The following is a 26,732-nucleotide window of genomic DNA, read 5'->3' on the forward strand; positions in this document are numbered from 1 at the left end:
TTTTATCTTTTCCTTTTTATCTTCACCTCTTTATACCTGCATTCAATTAAGCCCTCTTCAACTTTGTTGGTTTTTCAATTTCATTTTCTGCAGATTTTCTGCAAAAGAATTATTTTCCCTCATTCTTCATTATTTATTTTCTTTATGCTAGACTTTTATTCTTTGATGTGTGGTCATTATACTTATCTTTAGTATTTGTTTTCTTCATGGAATTAAAACTTCTGAGGTACTTATTTTGGGTTCTCTCTTTTAAACAATTTCTTTTATTGTCCTTTATATCTTGCCCCAATCCCATTTTTTTCTGTTGTGCCTCAATCTTAGAAATATCAAAACCTGAAGATGATACAGAAAGAAACACTGCTCCATGGTAGGAATTTTCCTATATTCTGACTGTGCAATTCATTACTACCCTCTGCTCTTCTCATGATCATATACCACCATTTGCAATGAAAACTCTCCCCTGGGTCAATGCCCTCTCTCTCCTCAGGGAGTCAGTTGACCCTAGGACCTCTGATAAATCTCTTTCTCAGGCAAAATTAGTGGTCTAAGTACCAAAACTCTGCCAATTATACACACTATAAAGTCCTCATCTTCCTTAATAGCTTATCGTTTTTCCCTCATGGGATCATTCTTTAGTGAAAGTAAAACAAGATTTCCCCCATTCTTCCCCATATCAATCATTCTCTTTGCCTCCTTGACCATTCTACTATAGGCTCTCCTCTTCCTGAGATTCCAAGAGTTATTTTCCCTTCATTGTTGGCCTTTGACCTGATTAGAGTACATCAGAATTTCCCCTCTATTTTCTTCCTCCTCTCTTTCTTTTTATGTACATTACCTTTCTGTAATTTAGTCTCACAAAAAGCAATGATTCACCTGTATACATGGTGTTGTGAGGTTTAGTCTATTATGTTTCAGCATCTCCTCTGACTTGCGCTTTCACCCTTGTGTACTTTTGGAAATCTCTTAATGATCTCTTATCATCCTTTGTTGTTTTTTTTACCCTTTTTGCACTTTTGTTGTCTGAAATATTTGAGAAGCAAACAATTTCTAAAGATCTGGGTTTTTTTTGAGGAATGTTTCAAAATGCCTCTTTTATTGACAATCTTTTTCACTTATGAAAAGCTCTGATTTACAGGGTATGTTACTTTGGGTTGCACCTTGAACTCCTTTCCTCTTCAGAACACATCATTCTATTCCTTCTTGTGATTTCTGATGGGCACAGAATAGTCTTATTTGAATTTCTTTTCTTTTTCCTTATATTTTAAAGTTTTTCTCCTGGTCACTTGAAGAATTTTTTGTTTTTCAGTAGAATTGTTAAAAATAACCAATGCCTTAGAATTTATAGAATAGGGTTTTTGTTTTTGGCATGATATGTGGATTCTTTTGACTGGCATTTTGTTTTTGTATTATTGTATTCAGATTTTTTTTTGACTTATGTTCTTCAGGGAGGCCTATAATTCTGATATCAATGTTTTGTTTATATGGAGATAATGCTTTCTTTTCATGTAAATTGTTCTTTGCTTTTCTTCTTCCAGACTGCCCTTCACTTCTGTGTACCTACATTTTTAATGAAGATGTTTTCTCTTTTCTTCCTTTGCTGAAGTTTGCTACTGAGATTTCAAGTTTTATAGTTGTCTTCTAATTGGTTTTCCTGTTTCTTATTCCCTTCTAATCTATTCTATATCAGATTAATCACCTCAAAAACTTTCAACAGTTCTTCATTGCCTTTCTTTTTTAAATTTTAGTTTATTTATTTACTTTTAGGTTACAACATTTAGCTCCACAATCCCTTGAGTTCCAAATTTTCTCCTCCCCCTTCTGTCTTCTCCTCCCCCATGGCAGCATGCAATCAGATATAGGTTCTACAAATACCTTCACATTAAACATTAGTCAAGTTGTAAAGAAGAATTATAACCAATGGAGTGAACAATGAGAAAGGAATGAAACAAAACACAAAGGAGAGAGAGCAAGTAGTTTCCTTCAGTCTGCATTCAGACTCTGGAGCTCTTTCTCTGGATGTGGATAGCCCTCTCCATCATGAGTCTTTTGGAGTTGTCTCCTAACCTTGCATTGCTGAGAGGAGTCCAGTCTATCTAGTTGTCACAGATGTGATGTGTCTGAAATTGTGTACAAAGTTCTCCTGGTTCTGCTCTCCTCACTCCTCATTGCCTTTCAATTAAAAGTTCAAGTTCTTTAGCTTGTCACTCATGATGTAATCCTCCATTACCTTTTCTGACTTACTGCTATTTCCCTGTGTGGTCCAACTAAACCAGACTATTCATCATTCCTAAATATACACTGTGACTTTGTGCATGCTCTGTAGTCTATGCCTACTGAAATTCTATTTTTTCTATTTTCTAAAAGGCCTAGCTCAAATTCCACCTCTTTCACAAAACCTTATCATATCTCTTCCCTTCCCCTCCCTTCAATCTTCCACATTCCATCCAAAAGCCTGAAGGGATTTCTCCCTCCTTTGGACAAATTAGCATTTGGTATTATGCTTGCGGAATTCATCAAGTATCAAGTTCAGTATGATGGTGCTAGCACTGGACTTGAAGAAGGAAACCTTGGCTTTGACTGTGAGCTCCAACACTTGCTACACCCTTTTTCCCCAGTGCCTAATTAGTACTTTGAATATCTCAGATGCTCAATAAGTATTTATACCTTACAACAAAGAAAGTCAATAAGTAAGGTGACTATAACCATATCTTTAAAATATTTTATTTCAGAAATGCTGCCGACTCCATACAGCCAAAACAGAATGTTATATATTCCAACACTATAATAGTTACATAGGAATACATATATTACAGAAAAATAATGTTAATAAAAAGTGAAAATTCATATTAGCTATCTACTTCTACTTGTAATATAAGGGCTAGAAAACCATTTCTATCTTAAAACACCTAAGACATAACATCACAAAATTCATAATAGAAAAAACAGAAAGATTAGATGGGATCCATTTGGCAGATTTAATCTAATCCCAGTACTCTTTTTTTGCTACCCAAACACATTTATTTATTTTCACATGTTTTAGCTGAATTCTGTTTAAGACTTATTATCCTTTTACTCTAATTTATAAAAAAAAATAGAAATTATAGCAACAATATAAATGCAAAGAACAACCACAAAAATGAATCTGAATGCCATGTAATTATCACTACTAAGACTGGACCTGGAGATGAGAAAAATGCACCTCCCCCTCTTTTAATGGATAAAATTCAATGAGAATGAATATAAAAATAAAAGCTAAATGTAAATGGGGGTTCACAAATATAGAAGGGGGGAGGCATGATTAGACAACAGTTTTTCCAAAAAATATTTTTGGGTTTTATTGGAATATAAATCTCAACAAGCCAGTAGTTTGATGTGGTAACCAAAAAAGAGTTAACATAATCTTGCACCACATTAAGAAAAGCATAGTTGTCAGGAATAATAAAGTGATGGTTCCTCTATATTCTACCCTTGTCTCACCCCGTTTGGATTACTGGATTCAGTTCTTGGTGGTACAGTTTAAGAAAGACTTTGATAAACTGGAGACTCCCAGAAGAGGGTAACCAGAATCTCAAATGATCTTGAGTCCACACTCTATGAGGATCTGTTAAAGGAACTAGGAGCAACTGGTGGAAGAGAAGACTCAGGAACTATATGACAGCTATGTTCAAGTATTTGAAGGACTGTTACTTGTAGGAATTGGACTAATTATGTCTGACTCCAGAGCGCATAATTAGGAACAATAGGTACAAAATGAAGAGACATATTTAGGCCTGTTATCAGGAAAAATTTCTTGACAAGTAATGTCCATAAGTGGAACAGGCACTTATCTGTTATTTTATAGTTCATATATATATTTTTTTTTCGAATATGGATTGGACTAGATGGTCTAAACTCAAATTCTATGATTCAGATACTTGCTGAGGTGAAGGACTATGGGTGAATAATACTATGTATTCTCTTAGATTCAGATTAATTTTCCTGAAGTTTTCTCCCTCTTCCTTTTAAAATCTTTGTTACAAAGGATGTATGTATCACTGGGAAAGAAGAAGTAAAGATTTTTTGGAAATAAAGGTAATGAAGAAACAAAAGATGCTTTTAAAAAAATATATATATATATTCAAGAGGCAAATTAACTTAGCAAATTCACTTGCTAATTATCTTTTTAGATAGAATGGAAATACTATTATATATCTGTACCCTAGGATTTTGCGTGAATTAACCATTACATAACCATTTAGTACCTTAAAGATACAAAGCACTAAGAACAGTAAGGGTATACTATCATTGTTGTTGATACATCTAAAGGCTTAAAAACTGAGGTCCTACAACTGCATGCCCTGTATGATAATGTTCCAATCAATATATGAGACAAAATTTAATCAGCTCTTTACACCTACAGTGCTTCCTTACACTAATTAGCAGAAGGTACTATGTGAAGGACTACTTTCTACAGGAAAATCCTAGCAAAACAAAATTGAAATGCTAATGTAAAGCTACTAGTCCACAGAATGAATGAGAAAATAAATTTTGCATTTAATGATAATAATAATGATAAGCGCTAGCATTTATATAGGGTCTACTAAGTGCCAGGCACAATGCAAAAATGAGATGTTGAACAAGTTAGTATTTGAAGCTATTTTTTCTTCTTTCTCTATTCCCTTTTACTCTTCTACTCTCCTCCCCCAACTATTAAGAGAAGGGCAAATAGTTTTGTTTTTTTTTAAAGCAATTGGGGTTAAGTAACTTGCTCAAGGTTACACGGCCAGTTATTTCTGGGTGTGGTGCTGAGTATCTGAGCCCAGATTTGATCCAGGTCATCCCGACACTGGAGCCGGTGCTCTTACTCGCTGAGTCACCTGGCCACCCCTAAGCAATTGGGGTTAAGTAACTTGCTCAAGGTTACACGGCCAGGTGTTTCTGGGTGGGTGCTAAGTGTCTGAGCCCAGGATTCGATCTCCAGGTCTTCTCAACACTGGAGCCGGTGCTCTTACTCGCTGTGCTACCTGGCCGCCCCGCAAATAGTTTTTAAATTTTCATTTGTTATATTCCTTGGAAATTAAATGTATTTAGAGGCCAGAGTGGTGATATAGAAAGATTAATAAATTGGGAGTCACAAAACTTCAGTTTTGGTCCTGGTTCTAACATGAAGTTCTGTGATTTGGGACAAATTATTTCAATATTCCTATTTGTTCTTTAAAAATGAGTTGTACCAGATAAAAAATTTCTTTAAAATTTTAACCAAATGCACAGAATTTTTAAAACAGTTATATCTCTTCATAATTCTTCTTCTGATTAAAGCATGTCTCAACAAAATAAAATAAATGCAGTATTCAAATTATAAAAGTCACTACACCACTACCCTGTCACCCTCCTTAAATCTCTCAAAATTCCCCTAAATTTGCTGTTTACTTTGTTAGAGTACTTAAAATTCCACCATTTGGAGGTTTATTTACATTAATAGGTCTCCACAATGCTTGCTCATTAAGGGCAGGAACTGTTACAGCTTTTTCTACATAGCCCAAGCCTTAGTACCTTAGCAGAGAATTTGGTTCACAGTAAAAATTTTAAAAAGATTTGTTGATTGATTGGATCAAACAGATTGTTTTCCCTAATACCCAAATCAGTTGATGGAATAGAAGCTGTAAGCAGGAGAGGGCATATTAGGAAGAGGTAGGACCTTTGTCTCCCTATCCTTTGTCATGAGGGAAGAAGATAACTAATTTCCAAGCATGAAGTATTGGGCAGGGAAGGCAGCACAAAGGAAATTATTTCTAAGAATTAGAGCACTAAGAAATAGAAAAGAAGTACAACAAGGAAGGTGAAAGGATATTACACTATTTTATATGTTTAATATTTTTTCCCCTGGGACCAGACATATAAACAAAAAAGGTAAAAGGAAATTTTCTTCAAATTCCTTCTCCTTTTTACACTAAATGGTCCTTGCCAAAGGACCTAAAACTTAGGCTAGTACTAGTTCAACTAAATTAAAGATTAACCAGGTATCCAAATCTCAATAACTTTTATAACATTATTACTATGGGAAAATGAAATGTATTCTAATTGTTCAAAACAAACTTTTGAAATCTAACCTGTAGATAGGGGATTGTTTATACCAGTGAAGACTTTATTATAGGCAGGGTATAGAATTTACTAATATAAACACCAAATTAGAAATTTAGTTATAAAACTGATCCCACAGTTAAACAGCCACTCATCAGCACAGAGAGCTGTGTAAAATTAGAACCTAAAATCTTACAGCAATTATAGCAATAATAGCAGGATGTATTTATATGTCATTTTCTGGAACACAAACTTCTTTGTTGATATCATCCCTTGTATTTGAAGTAAACAAGGAATTCTGGAATCAAGGAACATACTGCTTACCCAAGCAAACACAGACCTACAATTAATGGGAAATACTGGATCTGAGATTTAAAAGAATAGTCAAATTCTTCAAAAAGCATACAAAAAACATTCCAAACTCTGACAATATATACAGTCAACAACAAAAAAAGCAGCCTTCAAAATGAGTGATTAAAAGTTTCTATTTCAACTGTGTTGAATTTTGTTCTAGTCAAGATACATAAAAGAATAGTCTGAATAGTTTGTTTCTTTAAAATTACCTTACCAAAAGGGATCTTCAAGTCCTAAAAAAAATTATTGTTAAATCTCCCTTAATATGAAAAATATAACCAAGTGTTATCAACATTTTTACTCTTCTACTCTCCAAAAGCGTTACACATATAACAAAAAGAATTCCAAGATTCAAAGGGAAATGTCCTAAAAGAGAAAGGTATGGAATAGTAAGAATTTTATTACAAAAGCTAAACATCTCAACATTCTGCCAACTTTGAGCTGAGATTGTCATGAATCCATCTCATGAAATATAAGATTCAATGCTTAGTAAGCATATGCTGAAGAATGAAATATATTAAAGCTATTTTGGTGTCCAAACCTCAATAAACCATCAAGAAGATGAGTCAACCGCTTTGGTTCTTCTCTGGATCATTTATTTATTTATTTATTTATTAGCAATCAGGGTTAAGTAACTTGCTCAAGGTTATTTCTGGGTGTGGTGCTGAGTATCTGAGCCTGGATTTGATCCAGGTCATCCTGACACTGGAGCCGGTGCTCTTACTCGCTGAGCCACCTGGCCTCCCCTAAGCAATTGGGGTTAAGTAACTTGCTCAAGGTTACACGGCCAGGTGTTTCTGGGTGGGTGCTAAGTGTCTGAGCCCAGGATTTGATCTCCAGGTCTTCTCAACACTGGAGCCGGTGCTCTTACTCGCTGTGCTACCTGGCCGCCCCTTCTCTGGATTATTTAAATAACAGTTATTTCATTTTATACCTGAAAAAATGAGGTGGCAGAATGAAAGAACTTGTTGAAGGATAAAATTAACCCAGCATCCAATTGTAATTAATATAATTAGTAGATTTCAAACCCATCCCACATTTAGTAAGCTATGTATGTATCATAACAGTTTATGCTTGTTGGTTCAAATTCTAAAAGAAATTCTTTTTTTTGCCTTTTGGAGGGCAATTGGAGTTAAGTAACTTGCCCAAGGTTACACGACTAGTTTTTTGTTTTTTTTTTTTGGTGGGTGTTAAGCGTCTAAGGCTGGAACCGAACTCAGGTTCTCCTGACTCTGGGGCCAGCACTTTACTCACTGCGCCACCTAGCCGTCCCAAGAAATTCTTAATAATGTAAAGCCCAGTTGGATTTTCATGGCATTCATAATTTTTTTTTACACCTTAACAAAAAATATATATTTTTAAAAACTGAAAGCAAAATGAGTTAAAAGTTCTCATCTGTGAAAACACAATTATATATATATATATATATATATATATATATATATATATATATATATATATAATGTGAGCTATGCACACATTATCAAATATACCCACTGCTTATCACAGTGTTTGCCAAATAGTAAGCTCTTAACAAGTAGCAGTTGATTGACTGATCTGAATTTTATCGATATTTTTGACAATCTTCCCATAATACCTTTTTGGGGAGACAGATAAATGTAGATACTGATAAAGTTAGATGAGTAGGAAATCAGCTGACTAATACAAATACTTTGCTGATCAAATTTATAGATACCATGAAGCTGGGAGTAGGATAGATAGTTAAACATTTAAATAGGCTGGAATAGAAGACTGAAGCTAATTTTAAAAAGTGATGAATCTAAAGTTCTACACTTAGGTTCAAAATATTAACTGTATAAGTAAAGAACTGGAGATGGGGGGACATTTACAGAAAAAAGCTCCTGTAAAAAGCACTGAGATATTGTAGAGGACTATAAGCTTATCAAAATAACTAATGTGACATCAGATGACATTAATAGCAATATAGTATCCAGAATGAAGGTGATAGTCTTACAGTATTCTATCCTGGTCAATGAATATCTGGAGTGCTGTATCCAGCATTAACTTTGTCATAGAATTGTTGTAAGGCTCAAAGGAGAAAATGTAACCAAAGCACCTTGGAAACCTTAAAGTACCATACAGATGTCAGCTATTATTGTAATAAAAGCCATTAGCGACAAAAAAGGAAGGGAGGGGTGACAAGCTAGAAAACACACAAAGTTCAGTGGCAGAAAAACTGGAAACTAGAACTAAAACTAGAGATGTTTAACTTGAAGAAAAGATGATGTAGACAGACATAACAATCTTGAAATGTCTGAAAGATTATTATGTGGAATAGGAATTCAACTTGGCACTAGAAGGTAGGATAAGGAACAGCAGAGGAAATTAAAGGGAAACAGATTTTGATTCAACATAAGGAAAACACTCAACATTTGGAGATGTCAAAAGAAATCAGAATGGATTACATGAGCGGGGAGTGGGAATGGATTACATAGGCCAGGAGTAGGAAGTTCTTTTTCAAAGGAAAGGTATTTTAACAGAAACCGTATGATCAAGGCTGATCAATCAAGGACGGTAGAGTAGATTTCTGATTTATTTGGGTAGGGGTTAAACTAGATGACCCAAGACTATTTTTTTTTGGAGGGAAACTGGGGTTAAGTGACTTGCCCAAAGTCACACAGCTAATAAGTGTGTCAAGTATCTGAGGCCGGATTTGAACTCAGGTCCTTCTGAATCCAGGGCAGATGCTCTATTCACTGTACCACCTAGACATCCCTGATGACCCAAGATTTTTATAAAATAATAATTTATTTTTATATGCATTTGTAACCTGGCCTTCCATTGCCTCTTATTGAACAACAAAAGTAATAATAAAACTCTCAAAATAAATATACATAGTCCAACAAAACAAATTCTCCCATTAGCCATGCCCCTAAAATGTATGTCTTTCTCACTGAATTTTGAGTTCATCCTTCCTCTAACATGAGGTAAGTGGCATGTTTTAATATTCAATTTTCTGTACTTTTAGTTTGTCATTGCATCAATTATAGTTTTAAAGTCTTTCAAAATTGTTTTTCTCTATAATGTCTTTGTATAAACTCTTCTAGTTTTGCTCTAGAGATGGTCCAGGATACAGTGGGGAACCTTGACCTTTTCAAGCTAAGGTCTTGGACAGGTCTCAGTTTGACTGAGGCAGAACCTATTCAGTAATTAAGGTTTAATAAAAAATGAGGCAAAGTATGGCCTCTTTAAAAAAAAACATCTGGGAGGGGAAGACCTGGGGTTTCTGGCCAAAACAGAAACAATTGTTATTTGCACTGATTCTGAGCCAATCAGGGCCCAAACAGAGACCAAGTAGCTTGGTCTGGACAAGAGTGATTTGGGGTTAAGGAGTGTCTTTAGGAGAAAAACCCAAAACAACAAAAAAGTTTCAGAGATTAAAATTTATATACTTTTTGGGCATAGCACTGGCAGGTAAAGAAAGGTGTGATACTCCAACTGGAGAGAGAAGAGAGGGAAGAAAAAGAAGAGAGAAAGAGAAGGAAGGAAGGAAGGAAGGAAGGAAAGAAGGAAGGAAGGAAGGAAGGAAGGAAAGAAGGAAGGAAGGAAGGAAGGAAGGAAGGAAGGAAGGAAGGAAGGAAGGAAAGAAGGAAGGAAGGAAAGAAGGAAGGAAGGAAGGAAGGAGAAAGGAAGAAAGAAAGAAAAAAAGAGAAAAGAAGGAAGGAAAGAAGCTTTCTTCAGTTGGTTAGACATTCTACTCAAAGAAATCTTAAAAGAAAATTGTCTAGATCCCTTAGAACCAAAAGGCAAAGTGGAACTAGAAAGGATCCACTGGTCACTTCCTGAAAGCCAAACTCTAGAGATTCTAGATCGAAGAAAAATACTGCAAGTAAACAGAAAGAAATAATTCAAATATTGAGGAGCTAGTTACAATCACACATGATTTAGCAACCACCACTATACGGGATAAAAAAACTCGGAATATGATATTACAGAAGGCAAAGGATATGGATTTTATAGATGTATCCAGAAAAACTGAGTATAATCCTACAGAGGAAAACATTAACCTTTAATGAAATAGAGGCCTTACAAGCATTCCTGAAGAAGAGACCAAAACTGTGAAGAACTCTGAAGTTCAAATACAAGACTTAAGAGAAACATAAAATGGCAAACATAAATGAAAAATGGTAATCAACTAAACAAGGGAAAATTGCTTATATTCTAACATAACGTATCCCTTCTGAGCCCTATAATCGTCAGGGATTATAAAAGGAGTTCAATTAGAATGGGAATCAGAGAGGGTACACATAATTATGGGGAATAGGTGAACAAATTACAATATATAAATGTGGTAGAATACTATTGTCATATAAGAAATGAAGGAGATGATTTCAGAGGCATGTAGGAAGACATGTATGATCAGATGGTGAGTGGAATGAACAAAACCAGAAGAACAATTTATATGACAACAATGGTAAAGGCAAATAACTTTGAAAGAACTGGAAACTTTGACCACTGAAATGACCAACCATGATTCCAGAGAATTCATGATGAAACATGCTTCCCTCCTCCTGATAGAGAGGTAAAGGACAGAGGTAAAATAAGACAAAATTTCTTTTGGATATTTGGATATGGTCAATGCGGATACGTGTTTTGTGACCCACTACACATGTTTGTTATGGGGTTCATTTTCTTTAATTCTTTAATTCTCAAGTGTGTGGGGGGAAGTTGGAGTGGAAGTATGAGAAGGCAAATTTTTGCTAATTGAAAAAAAAATTGTGTGTGTGCATGTATAAAGAAGTGGTTGTAAGCAGAAAGGACTTTTTATGAGAATAAAAATACCATAATCTTTCTCATGAAGTATTTTCATGATCTATATGACTACAAAAAGAAGGAATTTCCTACCAAGGAAATTCCTGCCTAAAAAAAAAAAAAGAGAACCTGAATTCAGAGAAACACAGCAAAGCATTTTTGTCAATTTATAAAACTGGTAAAAGATACTAGAACTTCTCATGTGCATCCTTATCATGATGTTCTATCTTTGCTAATGTTCAGTCGAGAAATTAGTGGATTCACTGTTATTTCAAGCAAGAAATCCCCACTTCTTGCCTGAATTTGTGAAAGCAGGTATCTCTTAACTAAAATACTACATTCAATTCTCTACTTAGCTTTAGAAGACCTAGTCTGAAACTAGGGCAGTTTTCCAAATACTCCTTTAAAACTGATACCCTGATATGCATATACAGTAAAGGTTTCTAACATCCCTAAATTACATGGCAGCTTTTCTTTTCTTCAGGTGGTTTACCTTTAACACAGACAAGCACTGAAAAGTTGAAAAATTACTCACTATTGGCTACTGAATACTATCACTTGGATTGTTGAGTTCCATGTGAAGTTTTTTTTCCCTAATTAAATCTATCAAAGCACTTTGTCTAGAAATCTTCTTTACACTTTTGACATTCTCCTTTTATTATAGTTCATATAGTTCAGGGAGTTAAGAGCTCTTAAAGACCCAGAAAAGAAAGTTCTTGCCATTGAGAACTGTCAAGGTACCATCTAATTTTTTAACATTGGAAAATGATAAAATTTTATTAATGGAAATTAGTTAATGGAAATCAAATAGATTTAGAGTTGTAAGGCATCTCAGATGCCATCAAGTCCAACTCCCCCCTTCATTTTATAGATGAGAAAACTGAAGCCAAATGGGTCACACAGCTATTAAGTGTTTGAGAGGGTACTCAAACCCAGGTCCTCCTGATTCCATGCCCAGCATTCTATTCATTATACCTCTCAAAGGAATGCATGCGAATCTACTCTGTTGGGGAACTGAACTAAGGATACTTACCATTGGAATAATATGGCACCACTATTTGTTTATGTGTTTTGTTAACAACCCCCTTATTTTCCTCCCTAGATTTTAAGTTTCTTAGGCAGGGGTCATGGCTTTAACACTTTTTTGTATACTATAGTACCCAGAACAAGGGTTTGCTTATAGTAAGCCATTACCAAGTTCATGTTTAGTGATTAGATAGAAAATAGATAAATACACAAATTTGTAAAAACAAAAGGCAACATAATGAGGTTTCAAAAATAGTGGTACAAATAATAGTTGTGTCTCACTCAGGGAAAGGGGTATTCTAGATACCTCAAAGACCCTTGAGCTTGAGCTATGGATGATTTGCCCTGTCGATACTGTCAGCACTCATTATTTCCACAGAAAAGGGTTAAGTCAGGATACTTTGAAGATTTGCATGGCCACAGACTTATATAATCATAGATTTGCTGCTGGCAGGAACCTTTAAGATTATTCTAATCTAACACTCTCCTTTTTCAGATGAAGAAACTGAGGACCAGAGAAGAAGTGCCTTTCCCAATCCTTCAATGTCTAATTCAACTCCTGCTACTCCATAGATTCTGCCCTGAATTCTCCAATTTTCAATGATATCCCCTTTCGCTGAACCTCTATTGCACTTTTGATTTTTACCACACAGCTGGCATTTAATCATATTGACCCTCAGCAGCAAATGTACACCCATCGCCACCAAGAGGCAAACAGACTCAGAAGTCCTGGAGCAGTGGCACCCTCAGCCTTCATTCTTGCACCAAGCCCAACCCTCTATCACATGGGGACATACATCTTATAGAGGCTATCCCCACTATTGCCAACTGTCACACATAAGTGGGCAGAAGAATCAACCTAGCTAAAAGCAGTATGGCATCCTGGAGGAGAGATGGGAGCAGCATGTCAAATGGTTACCACAAATGTGATCATCATCTTCTTTTAGACCATCACGGGGAGACCTGAGGATCCTCAACCCAAAAGATTTGGGAAAAGCAGTATCACTAGATCTGCTTTCATTCCACACAGTCATCACCAAGGGAAGAAATCATTACAGAAAGGGGGTCCACCTTCCTCATGATCATCTATAACAACTGCTAACTGCTGCCAACACACAGATAGGCACAAGAGCCCTGGGAGTGGGGGAACTTCCCAAACCACCATTATTGCTTCTGGCCTAGACCTCTGGAGAAGGTGTCCTTGTGGAGAAAAGGTTAGTCAAGAGGCCAATCATCCTCACAAACCACCATACCCAGGGCAAATAATTCAGCCTTACTGAACAGAAAGGCATCCAGAGAGAGAGAGAGGAAGCAGCATGCGTCAGGCAAGTCAAACAGTCACCACCACCTTAATCTCCCTGAAGACTCTTGGGGAGAGCCCAGGACCATAAAACCAAGAAGTCTAGCACCAGAGTCTTCAAATATCATCCTAGGAGGCAGCCCTGATGCAGAGATGCAGCTTGGCATCTGCTACTGGAGTTAAGAGCTCCTCAAGACCCAGAAAAGAAAATTCTTACCATTGAGAACTGTCAAGGTACTATCTAATGGTTTAACACTGGAAACTGATAAAATTTTATTAATGAAAATGACTTTGAAGAAGCAGCATTAACATCTGCTTTGCAGCTGTACCCTAAGGACCATGGACTTTTCCATTTGACTTGTAACAGAAACTTTCCAAATGTATTGTCTCCTCCATAGAACTGGAGCTCCTAGAAAGCAGATACTATCTTTCCTATTTGCATATCCAGTACTTAGCAGGGCACTTTGCACATGGTAAGAACTTAATAGATGAATTATTCATTCATTCATTTTCTTATGTTAGGTACTAATTGTTTCTGGTACTTTCAGCTGGTCTCTAACCAGTCTGTATGTTAGTATTGTCTCTCCTACTAGACTATGAGGGTATATAGCAGGTGTTCAATAAATTCGTGACTGACTGATAAACAATATCCTTCAAAACTATAGACTGAAATCTAAGAAATTTTTAAATATCTTCTTCTTCTTCTTTTTTTTTTAAAAGCAATCGGGGTTAAGTAACTTGCTCAAGGTTACACGGCCAGTTATTTCTGGGTGTGGTGTTGAGTATCTGAGCCCAGATTTGATCCAGGTCATCCCGACACTGGAGCTGATGCTCTTACTCGCTGAGCCACCTGGCTGTCCCTAAGCAATTGGGGTTAAGTAACTTGCTCAAGGTTACACGGCCAGGTGTTTCTGGGTGGGTGCTAAGTGTCTGAGCCCGGGATTCGATCTCCAAGTCTTCTCAACACTAGAGCCGGTGCTCTTACTCGCTGTGCTACCTGGCCGCCCCTAAATATCTTCTTCTTAAGGCATAATTAGACAATTTGAAAGACAACAGTAGGCCTAAACAGATATAAAGTGCTAGGATAGAGAGGATATTGGAAATGTCTTCTTCTAGAAACTACAGCTTTAATTCTTTGCCCATCAAGAATAAAAGGCAGATGTTTTGTAGATTAGTAATAAAACATGCAGGCATTTTCTTCCCCCTATTCCCTGAAAATAATCTACCAAATTTCTTTAAGTGTTTTAATGGATTTTGAGGGGGGGAAAAGGGTTATTATAAATCAAAAGGCAAAAGTTACAAAAATTATGCATGTCTTATTGGTTAATTCTGGTACTCACTGAGCATTTGCAGGGAAATAGGGCTTTATTAAATACTTAACTCTCTACTATATGCTTCTCAAAGCTGTTTGAGGAAGGTGCTTTGTAAAAACTTTTAAAACGCTAAATGAATACAAGCTATTATTACATCTATTAAATCTTAATCGAAGGCAAGGGTAGTCTACTCCTGCTGAGCTAGTTCCTTAGGTCAGGTTTTGATTTCTAGCTAATGGATTCAGTCTGGCAAAGCTATAAGTGTTTTAGCCCTTCTGGCATATACTTCCAACTCTTAGATCAGGGTAGAGAAGCCTCTACTTTCAGCACAATCTTGCTGCTCCTGTGCCACTGCCTAACCCCAAATCCCTTTGTACTATAAGCTCTGGTTACAAGGAAGGAAGAGAAATCTGTCTTTATCTTCTTCTTCCCTTGACAAAGAATACCCTTTTCTCCCTATAAAGAGCTTGTAGAGAGTGGTTTTCCTCATGTCCCTTTTACTAACATCCTGCCACCTTTTTGAGAAATCAAGTCTCTAGCCTTAGAAAATATCACTAACTTTTGAACTGTCCTCTTTGACCTAACTAGTTTGAAACAATTATTTTAGCTACTTGCAATGACCAGCACTGTCCTTATCAGTGAAGTTGGAATCTTTTTCTCTAGAGATAATGTGGCCAAATACCCTATGCTGTTATGTTTTCCCCTGAGCTTGACTCATTTATGTGGCCTCCAGCACTAATATCCCTATTAAACTAACCTCATACTATTCAAATTCAAGGTCTAATTGCAGCCTTCCCACAAAATTTTTGTTTCTAGTTCTCCCTGGTTGAATGATGATACCCCTAATATCCTGGGGCAAACAAACAAAAGGAACATCCTTTAGCTCTACTACTCTCTACTCTAGTCAGTCCTTCAAGTCACAGAAGAGTGGCTCAAAGTTAACTTTGGAAGGTGGAAGTAGAGTTGCTTTTAAGTCTTCTGATTTTACAATCTCTCTGTCACACACACACACACACACACACTCTACACAGTATCAATCAGGGTAGGTTCAAATACGTTTCTTTCATTATTCTTCTTTCAATCCCCCTCTTTAAGACATATCTTCTTCATTAGTGCTTCTAATGACAATTATTAGAAGCAATGTTAAAAGATGTTTTAAAATTTTTTGATTCCCTGGGGTGGCTAGGTAGCACAGTGAGTAAAGCGCCGGCCCCGGAGTCAGGAGGAACCAAGTTCAGTACCGGCCTCAGACACTTAACATCCACAGGAAAAAACTAGTCATGTAACCTTGGGCAAGTTACTTAACCCCAATTGCCCTCCAAATGGCAAAAGAAAAAAAAAATTGAGAAATTTAATAGACTGAAAAGTTGAAAAAAAAAAGAACAAGATCTTTGTTTAGCAAAATAGCTCTCATTAAAATGTCCAATTCTAACTCTCCTATGGGAAGAAAATGCTAGTTTTCTAGCAAAGAAACTAAATTAAAGGATATTGCCTTTAGATTCTTTCATACTCACACGAAAGTCAGAAATCCTTCTGGAAAGTGGTCTTGTTCTGCTCCACAGTTTCTTAAAGGTTATCAAAGAAGCTCTGTAGCTTTTTAAATTTGGATAGAAACTGAGAATCAGCTGAATAAAGATATCCTCTGACTAGCTGTGGCAGATAATCTCTTTAGCTGGAATCATCAAGAGTAGGTAGGAAGCTGAATTCCTACCGATGAAGCGAACGGCTGGAGCAAGTACACTGAACTTTATTGAATTCACTACAAAATAAAATGAAGGCAAAACAATATAAATCAGCAAAAATATGAATCATATTAAACCAACAGGCACTCTTCACTGAATGGGTTAAAGCGGGAATAAACAGATTTGGTTTTGAGGCTGGGGAGGAGAGCTATAACTATGAAGAAAAGTTATTGAAAGGACAGGCTATTAAGCAAAGTAGAACAAATATTTGTAATAGGTGACAGCAAAGATAGAGACAGATGATAAAGACAGCTAGCAATACTACATGTTAACACTGGATATTCTTGAAAGATGGACATTAAGATTTTTAACCTCAAAAAAATTAAGTTCATTGAACCCACAGATTACTGAAAACATCAGATTCATAGGTGTGCCCTCTTTGGAGTCATTTTTTTACGTATATGGGAAGTGATTGGAGGGGGAGCTCAAGCCAAGTTTGTGCTTTTACTCCACCACTCCTGCCATCTTGGCTCCGCCCCCACACTCAGGTGTGCCCTCTTTGGCTGTTCCTACAGTTTTTCTTTAGGAGGCTCATCAGCCTGTTGGCAACTATCTATAGGAGATGAAGCAAGGAAGATTCCCAATGCTTTTTCCTTGGTTCTCAGTTCTTTCATTACCCATCAGAAACTTGAGCAATGTTAAATCCATCTACCTGGATGCATCTATATCCATATGGCATATAAACTTGCCATTTACCACTGAACTTCCCTTCTAAATGTCTTAGTACCACTTCAAATAGAAAGAAGACAAGGCTACTAAATATGTTCTTACTTCTATCACACTGCCAAAGAGGACACCTATGAATCTAACATTTTCACTACATCACAGTGAGCAAGAGACCTTACAGTCATTATTGACTTTGTTTAATATACTCAATTAGAACAGTAAAAATTTGCATATACCCCCAAGACAGTCACTGTCTTTTACTTACAAATTATTGTAGAGTATAGGTACTAACTGATTTTGTATGGTACTGAGCATAGATTTAGGAAGAGAATTAAATGTTAAATGATACTGATAATATAAATTATTTCTTTAGGTCCAATACTATCTACATGTTGATGTGTCCTAATCCTATTCCTTTCACCCCACATTTATTGACAGATGATAATGTACTGGGGGAAAAATGGATTTGGAGTAAGGAGATCTGGGTTCAGATCCTGGCTCTGCCATAAATAAGACACGATTCTTGGCAAGTTATTCAACCTTTCTAAGGTTTAGTCTCTTCAGCTGTAAAATTAGTATAGCACTGAGGTTGAGGTCAACACCTAGGTTTGAAGCCTTGTTTGGATGTTCCCTGTGTGGCAATAAGGTCACTTCACTTTGCTCTGTCTCAGTTTTCTCATCTATAAAATGAAGAGGTTACACTGGCAAAAACTCAACCTGAAATCTGTGAACTCTAAAAAAATTCTGACAGTATGTCAATGTAATTGTGTGCATGTGTGTATATATGCATACACATACATACACTATTCTGAGAAGAGGTACATAGGTTTCACTAGACTGCCAATGGAGTCTATGACACAAAAAATGTTAAGAACCTCTGGGCTAGATCATTTCTATGCTGTCTCTTCCAGAATTTTTACTTCTACTATACACCTCACAGGATTGTTGTATCAAATGAGAAAGGGTATATAAAATCCTTTCCAAATTTTAAAGTGATAAATATAAACTATTGTTATTAATTTCTTATGCTGTTAATTTAAGTTTCTTACTGAAAATTGATTTTTAATGATAAATTACAACTCGGGTACAGGGAAGGTAATAGGACAAGAGCTGGATTGTCTGTGGGCTTGCATTGTGTTGATGGTCTGCTTAGGGGTTGGAGCTCCGGGCCCAACGCCAGGTCTTCCCCAGAAGCTCTCAGCCTTGGGGTACTGGCAATTTGGGAGGGCAGCAGGGCCTTTCTGTTGCAGGGGAAGCAGTAGGGTGACTCCTTTAAACATAGTGTTGCTGTTGCTGCTGCTGTTTCTTGGTGGCTGCCTTGCTAGCCAGGTCCTTGGCCTTCTCAGTAGCTGCCAGAGCGGTTTCCTTTGCCTTTTCAGTTGCTTCCTTAGCTGTTTCAACAAGTGTCTTAGAAGGAGCTTCACCTTGCAGTTTGGCCAGGATGTACTCAAAGCCTTTGATGGTCTTGGTCACATTACTTTTGAATCTAGCTAGACCAAACTGCTGTACAGCTCTGGAGACCCCAAACAAATTGGAGGAGACCCAGGCCTCCCGGCGGATTTCAGTCCAGCCACTGTTTTCAGGGTTCACACAGTAAACACATCTTTCCTCTACCACCATCAGCCGGTCATGGTCTGGTTCTGTGGGTCCACGATAGAGTGCACAATATCCTCTGTCAGCACATGCTTGCTGTAGGGGTTGGGGTAACGCTGCCAAAAGGCAGCAAACACTTGGTCCCAGGAGCTCTGGAGCACGCTCTGCCCCAGGAAATACTTCACCATCGACCCGGCCGCGCACAGCATCTGGGGGTAGGGGCAGAGATGGGTCGCTGGGCTCGCGCTCTCCGTCACCGTCCCAAAGCCGCCGTCGCCACCGCCACCGCCGCCATGAGGAGGTGTCCGGCTGCTCGGCCTAATTTAAGTTTCTTAATACCAATACAGGCAGCTAGGTGGCTTAGTGGATAGAGTGCTGGGCCTGGAGTCAGAAAGCCATATTCCTGAGTTCAAATTTGACCTCAGATACTCATGAGCTATGTGACCCTGGGTAAGTGACTTACCCCTGCTTGCCTCAGTTTCGTCATATATAAAATGAGCTGGAGAAGGAAATGGCAAATCACTCTAGCATCTTTGCCAAGAAAACCCCAAAAAGAGTCATAAAGAGTTGGACAGGACTGCAAAAGGACTAAACAACTACAAAACTACAAAAAAACCAAAATGTCAATATACTGAGGATAAGTTCTTTTAAAAACACAACTAATACCAGTGAACTAGGAATGGTGGTATCAGTTTTTTAATCTCTTTTACAAGAATACTAATATTCTCCTGTCAATTTAAGTCAAATGAAATAGAGAACCGTGTTGAAAATGGCTAAGAAATCATTTTCAGGTGTGTGTTCTTTGACTCCAGTGCAAAAAGGGTTTGTATTGTTGAATTCCCCTTTTATTAATATTCCATATGCTACTGATTTAAGAGTCAGAATAAAATTTTTCCTCTTTCAGAAATACTTAAACCATTAATTTGGTAGTTCTCATTTTTTCTTATCCCTAAGAACATTATAACTTGACAACTATGAATTTACTTTACTAAAATATTTTGCATTTGGACTTCAGTTTGTTAACATTTTTTGGATATTGTATTTTAGCACAATGTTCCTATTTTAAAAATCTGATTTCTCTCCTAAGACATCACTTTACCCACTCACTCCTCAACTCCATTGCTATTTGATTTTTGTCTCCAAAATGCAATTGAAACTATGTTATTAAAGGTCACCAGTTATCTCCTTTATTGCCAAATCCAATGGTCTTTTCTCAGCTGTCATCCTCCTAGATCTCTGCAGTACTTGGCTCCATTCAATTCCATCCTTTCCTCCACTCCTCAGTCTCTTCCTCTCAGCTCCTACAATAGCATTTCATTTTCCTAACTGTTCTTATCTGATCTTTTTTCGGTCTCCATGACTAGCTTTTGGTCCATTAACAGTACTGTTCCCAAAGATTCTGTTCTAGGTTTTTTTTTTTCTTCTCAATCTCTTCTTCCATAATCTCATTCATTTCCACAGCTTCAACTATATCTCCCAAATCTATCTTTAGCCCTGATCTCTCTAAGCTCTAGACCCACATTTCCTATTGCCTACTGGACTTCTACAATTGAACACTATCATGATATCTCAAACTTCAACAACTATAGACCTCAGCTTACTATTTTTCTCCTAAAAACCTACTCCTCCTTCTGACTTCCCCATTTCTATTGGCAGTACCTCTACTGACCTGCACTGAAAACTTCAGGGTTACCTTACAGGGTTACCTTAGGAAGTGAGACAGGAGGAAAAGTAAATTAGTAGCTAACTTTCTGTTAATTCCACCTTCACAAATTCTTTTTTCAATTCAGTTCAACAAGCATTTATTAAGAAGACTAATATGTTCTACCTTCTAGGGATAAAGACAAAACTTTTTAAAGTCTTTGCCTTCTAGGAGATTATATTCTACTGTTGGAAAACAATATGTTTATAGAGAAGCAGATTTTATATGTGTATGTGTATGTATATGTGTGTGTATCCCCCAAATATCACACAACGAGGCAGGATGTTAATAACGGGGGCGGGGGGAGATAAGGAAAGGACTCTCAAAGTAGGTGAAACTTGAGCTAAGGCTTGAAGGGATGTAGAGTTTCCAAGGGGTAGAAGTGAGGAAGAAGAAAATTACAATTGAGGGGAACAACCTGGCTGGCAAAGGCACAAAGAGATGAAATATCACATAGGGAACACCAAGTGTAATGGGAATGCAAATTTAAAGATCTTCCCTGCCTCCAGGCCCTTTGATAGGCTTAAGAGACTGAGAACCTTCCTTGATTTGAAATTATACTCTGCCTCCTAATAGGCTGAATGTGGTCACATGGAGCCAGCCTGTGGCAGGAGGCTTGGTTTTCAGGAATGCCCACACCTTGATGCTGTGTGATTGGGCAGTGGGTCAAGAGGGTGGTTACATTCTCTGACCCAGGAGAAGGCTATATAATCCCTGATTTGAGGCTTTGCTTTGGGGCTCACTTTGAGAAGTGTTCTGTGATTTAATCAGATGAGACTCTGGGAAGCCGTTGTTGAGAACCCCCCCCCCCTTTGAAAAACCCAGATGTTGATGGTAACTATGATTTGGTATGGATGTAATGGTTGAACAATTTGGAAACCTGTCTACTTGATCTGTTTCTCTGTCTTGTAACTTCTGTCTGTATACTCTGAAGTTCGGGGTGCTGACCTTTTTCCCCTGAACTAGGTAAACGATACATATTTGACCGATTACAGTAAGCTTGTTAACCCATTTTGAGTTGCTTTCCTTTAACAAAGCAGATCTAAGAACCTGTGTTGGCAGCCACCCTGGGGACACTGGGGTGCTTGCTGCTATGCTAAGTAAGCCAATTTTCCTGGGATGTGGAGTGTATGTGAAGGAATAATACATAATCAGTCTAGGAAGATAAGATACAGGAATTTAAAGTATTTTAAATGCCAATAACAAGGACTATGTTTTTTATCTTAGAGGCAATGTGAAACCAGTGAAGTTTTCTATGCAGGAGTGTGTAGAGCCAATGCAATATTTACAGTGCCAATGATCACAAAATATACCAGATTCTCCAGGTCAAGGACAGAACTGAAGCATTTGTTTAGACACCAGAAAACCAAATCCCCAAACCAGTAAGCCTATTCTATCATAGTACCAAAGATATTCAGTAGACATAATAACAGAGAGCCACAGCATCCTTCAGCCTTCCCACAAACCAATACAAGATCAGTATCTACTCACAAGCCTGACTCCTTACCTGAGCCTCCTCTCTCCCTCACTGTCTGATTGCTCTGGCTACCAGCTTCCTATGGGCTCTGCTTCCCTTCAGCAAACTCCTCCCACCATAGGCTCCATGTGACTACATTTAGCCTATTAGAGGGGAGAGTTTACTTTCAAAGCAGGGGAGGTCTTCAAACTCCCCCCAGGTATATTAAGGGGCAGAGAAGATCTTCAAATTCCCATTCCATTACAGACTGTCAAGGTTAGATCTATGTTTTAAGGATAGGAATTTAAGGAATATCAATTTGGCAACTAGGTGGAGAATGGAATGGGGAAAGAGGAAGCAGTCTATTAGGATACTGCCAAAGGGATGAGGACCACTCGAATTAAGATAGTTGTGGTGTGAGGTGTGAAGAGACAGATGCAAGGAATATCATGGAGAAAAAACTTTTGGCAAATGATTGTATATGTAGGGTAAGACTGAAGAATTACTCCATTTTGCATTTGCTGCTTTGCCTAGTTTCAACTCCTGGGAACAAGAAGCCTCTTCTAGGAGAGGCTCCACTTCTAATCTCATCACCATGCTGCTAACTCAAACCTAGATTGACACCACCTCCCTCAGCCTCCTCTCCCTTCTAACAGGAAAGCTAGGGGGTAGAATACCTCAAGAGTGAGGAGTCTCAAAGATTTCCTTTAGAGGGCAGAAACTAAACTCCCAACTCACTCCACTTTTCATCTGTGGGTCTGCCTGGTTTCACCTATAGGGAACAAGATATCCCCTGGTGTCCTATCCTTTCCTCTCCACTTTCCTGCCTCCCTTTGTGTGTTGTCTCCTCCAGCAAGACTGAAAACTCCTTGAGGGCAAGAACCATCTTTCTTTTTATTTACTATATCCCTAGTAGTTAGCACAGTGCCTGGCATACAGAAGTTTAATAAATGTTTCTTGAACTGGACTGAAAAGTATGACATCAGAATTGTAAATCTGGGAGGTTGGAAGAATGTGATGCTCTAAACAAAAATAGGGAGCTGTAAGGGTTATGGGATTTAAAGATCTTCCATGCCCCACTGGACTTGCTGCTGTAGCAGGAAAGGGCGGAGCAAGAGCAAGTGGAAGCCAAGCTAGAGTTCCTGCGGTGGCTAGCAGTGGCGGTGACAGCGACAGTGGTGGTGACAGCGACAGTGGTGGCAGCAGCGGTGGCAGCAGCAGCAGAGGCAGCGGCAGCGAGAAGCCCTTTTTGAATCAGCCAGCGGCAGCGCGAAGCCCTTTTTGAATCAGCCAGAATTTCTGCTAAGGACTCCTGCTGAGGACTGCCAGGGGCCAGACCTGCTGGGAGCACGCTTCCTGGACGCTGGGTGGTTGCTGTGAGTGGGGAGAGGAGGACCTTTGCCTGAGGTAGCCTGTTCTGTTTTAAAGGCTTGAGAATGTGGGTGCTTTCTACTTTATCTACCTGTGCCAATTTCATAACTACTCTGATGGCTTTCACTTTCTGGTTTTGGGACTCAGTCTTTTGGTATTTTAATAAATTTTCTAGCTTATTCCCCCATATAGCAAGCCTGATATATTTTGTGATGAATAATTACATCAGCATATCTGTAATTTCCATAGGCATTGTGAACATTGCATTGCTGATACAGGAGCTTAGAAATAAGGGTAAATTTAGAAGGAATGATAATGCATTTTGTTTTGGATAACTGAGCTTGTGAAAACTCAGGGACAATAAGGTGGGTATGTCTGGTTGGCAGAGATACTGGTCTGGAATGAAGGAGAAAGAGTTGGTAGTCATTTGCATAGAGATGATAGTTGCACTGAAGAGAGCAGATGAGATCACCAAAAGTGTGCAGGGAGAGAAGAGGGCCTAGGATGGAGTTCTATACTCATACATAGAGGGTGGGACATCAGACAGAGAGAAGAACTAGGAGAGAGCATTATCAAAGTCAGGGAAGAGAGTGGTTGCCAGTGTCAAAAGATGTAGAGAAGTAAAGAAGGATGAAGACTGAAAAAAGTCTGTTGGATTTGACAATAAATAATAGGATCTCGGAAGAGTGCAGTTTCAGTTCAAGGTGGAGTCTAAAAACAGATGGCAGAAGATGAGTGGTGATGAGAAGTAACATGAGATGGACATGAGAATGAATTAGTGAATTTGAAAAAGTAATAAGTTCTTATATTATGCTAAACCCTGGTGATACAAATATAAAAGCAAAAACAGTTCCTGACCTCAAAGAACTGACATTCTGAAGGAATATTTGGTTCTGCAAGTTAGAGATGCTAAGAGGGACCATAAGGGAATAGAGTGATGTGCCCCTTTAAGAAACAACAGCAGAGTTGGTTTGAAATTGGTTCATGATTCCTGAATCCCTTATATGAAATTCAGAGCAGAAGATGGTAAAGACAATAAGTTAGGGTAAGAAAGATGAGGCTTTCTGTATCCATGGATGCCATGCATTACAACTCTCCCAGACTACTGCAATGTTTTCCTAACATGTCTTCCAGTTTTTTCCCCCATGACTATTCTTTACACTGTTTATGCACAAATCTGGTGTCTCTTCTCTGTTTGAAACTCTTTAAAGCCTCTGTGAATGTGTCTCTGGTTCTCTCAGGCTGTGTTTTTCATCTCTTTCTTAAAGACCAAGTTCAAGGGTACAGCCCAAGTGTATGGATCAATCACCTTAAATGTGGTATTAAAGGGAAAAATGGGACTTGAAAGTCCAAGTGAAACCATGTTACCAAAATTCTAACCTCTTTAAAGAGACAGGAGGGATTCAGGATGTCTTTATTATACGTAGGATATACCCATATACACCTAGGATATTTGTCTACCTAAACATTGTTATACCTAGGATAGTTATATGTATATGTGTAACCCTCTCATAAGATTAAAAGCTTCATGAAAGTAAGAAGCCTTTTACCAATCTATGTTATCTATAAGGAACTGAATTATAACATTTTGCATTACTTATTACTATTACTTAACTATTTGCTCGTTAATGAAGGAAAATTCTACCATGTGTACTAATACCAACAAGTATAAGCTAATTTGCCATACTATTATATCTCAAATTCCATGTAACAAAGGTTCTTATTGACCATACTCCTTATATTGTTAAACTGTGATGGAAGGAACACTGGATTGGAAGCCAAAAGATCTGGGGTCATCTTGGTTTTGTCATTTATTTTCACGATCTTCAATTATTGATTCACTCTGTAGGCCTCAATTTCTTCATCTGTAAAATGGTTTAGACATGATCAAAAATTTCTTGATTGTATTCTCAGTGATCTTTCTCTGAAGTGTTTACTTTAAAACTCACAATTCTATCAAATGAGGTTCTCTCAAAACACTCCAAATAAACAGTAATTTATTGGCTATCAAAACAAAGGTGTGTAATAAACAGGTGGGCAAAAGTCCTAACCATCAAGCTTGCTAATCAGTGTTGTAATATAAAGCACTGGAACTGGAGTCACAGGACCTGCCCACAAATTCCTCAAACAACTTGGCTACTTAGTATCCATAATATACTGTGGAAGTCATTCACCTTTTCCAATTTTCTCATCTGTAAGGATTAGATGATCTCTGAGGTTTCTTCTAGCTATAAATCCTCTGATCCTTTTAATATCCATTTCCCATAGTTTTAACATTTAGGCCAAACCGAATTGTACAGGGCTATAAAGACGTACTTGGGACTAAAAACCTAGGAATCTTGTTTCCAACAACATAGAATCATTAAATCTTATACAACCGAAAAAAAGCCGAGATCATTAAGTGTATCACTTTCATTTTACGGCCAGGAAAACTGAGGCCTGGGGATCCTAATTAACTTGTTCAAGGTCACACAGGCAAGAAACCCAGATCGCCTGACTTCCAGCAGCGTGATTTTTTTTTCTCCTAATGTAATTTCATCCCACTGGGTTTGGATTCATGTCTCCAAGGATTTTAAAAGATTTACTCTTGCTTTCATGCTTTAAAGGGTTAATGCTTAACACGCCAGCCTCGACATTCCTATCTAGGGGTACCCTGGACCTTTTCCGTTGTTTTCCCAAGTCTTTTCAATCCCGCATTCCACTGGGGGGAAAGGTCATGGGCAGACAGTCGCGTACACACGGAAACCCGGGCACGCGCAGACAGAGGCGGCGGCTCCAGAGCCACGAGGAAAAAGCGAGAAGCTTTAAGTGGGGAGAGGGAGAAAATAGAGGAAAGGGAGGTGGGGGCGTGTAACATGAGACACACCGAACTGGGAAATCCTCACTCAACTTGCCAACCCCTGGCACGGCAGGGCAGAGTAGGGAAGGGCAGAGCCAAGCAGAGCCAAGCGTGAATAAGACTTATTAACAGGCAGGGCGCACACACTGCAGCAAAGGGTGGGGGGAAGGGGAGGAGAGAGTAAATGGAGGGGGGCGGGGGGGCGCATGAAGGAGGAGAGTGCAGACACTCAGGCGGCTGCCAGCACGTACAAGGAGCGAAACGGCCAGGGCGGCCCTTTTATAGGCTGAACCGAAGCCTCGCGCTCCCCCGCCCCTCGCGCCGCCTCCGGGCCACGCGCAGGAACCCCGAACGTTACCTGGAGAGCTCGTGCTATATCCGTTCGTTCTCCTCCGCTCACCCCGCCCCTCCCCTCCCGCGCGCCGCGGCTCGGCGCCGCCCCCCCTCCCCCTCTGGGCTTCCTCCCCTTCTCTGGATTCCCTTACCTTCGGAAAACGGGCGGAGGCGCCGGGCGCCGTCTCCGCCTCCACTGCAGGA

At 38.4% G+C, this 26,732-nt stretch overlaps 1 long non-coding RNA gene and 1 pseudogene across 1 annotated transcript; both read right to left on the minus strand.

Moving 5' to 3' along the window:
* Positions 1 to 26,613, minus strand: LOC138152944 (uncharacterized). The gene is made up of 3 exons (XR_011166254.1): positions 26,554 to 26,613; positions 16,341 to 16,585; positions 1 to 6,400 (listed from the first exon to the last, which is right to left on the minus strand). It is a non-coding gene; the product is annotated as an uncharacterized lncRNA (long non-coding RNA).
* Positions 18,298 to 21,026, minus strand: LOC138152943 (PRELI domain-containing protein 1, mitochondrial pseudogene; annotated as a pseudogene).
* Positions 26,614 to 26,732: the final 119 nt, after the last annotated feature.

Source organism: Petaurus breviceps, unplaced genomic scaffold (assembly GCF_028583685.1).
Source record: "Petaurus breviceps papuanus isolate PSGF00001 unplaced genomic scaffold, PetGlider_PUasm1.0 90977, whole genome shotgun sequence".
Lineage (NCBI taxonomy): Eukaryota > Metazoa > Chordata > Mammalia > Diprotodontia > Petauridae > Petaurus > Petaurus breviceps.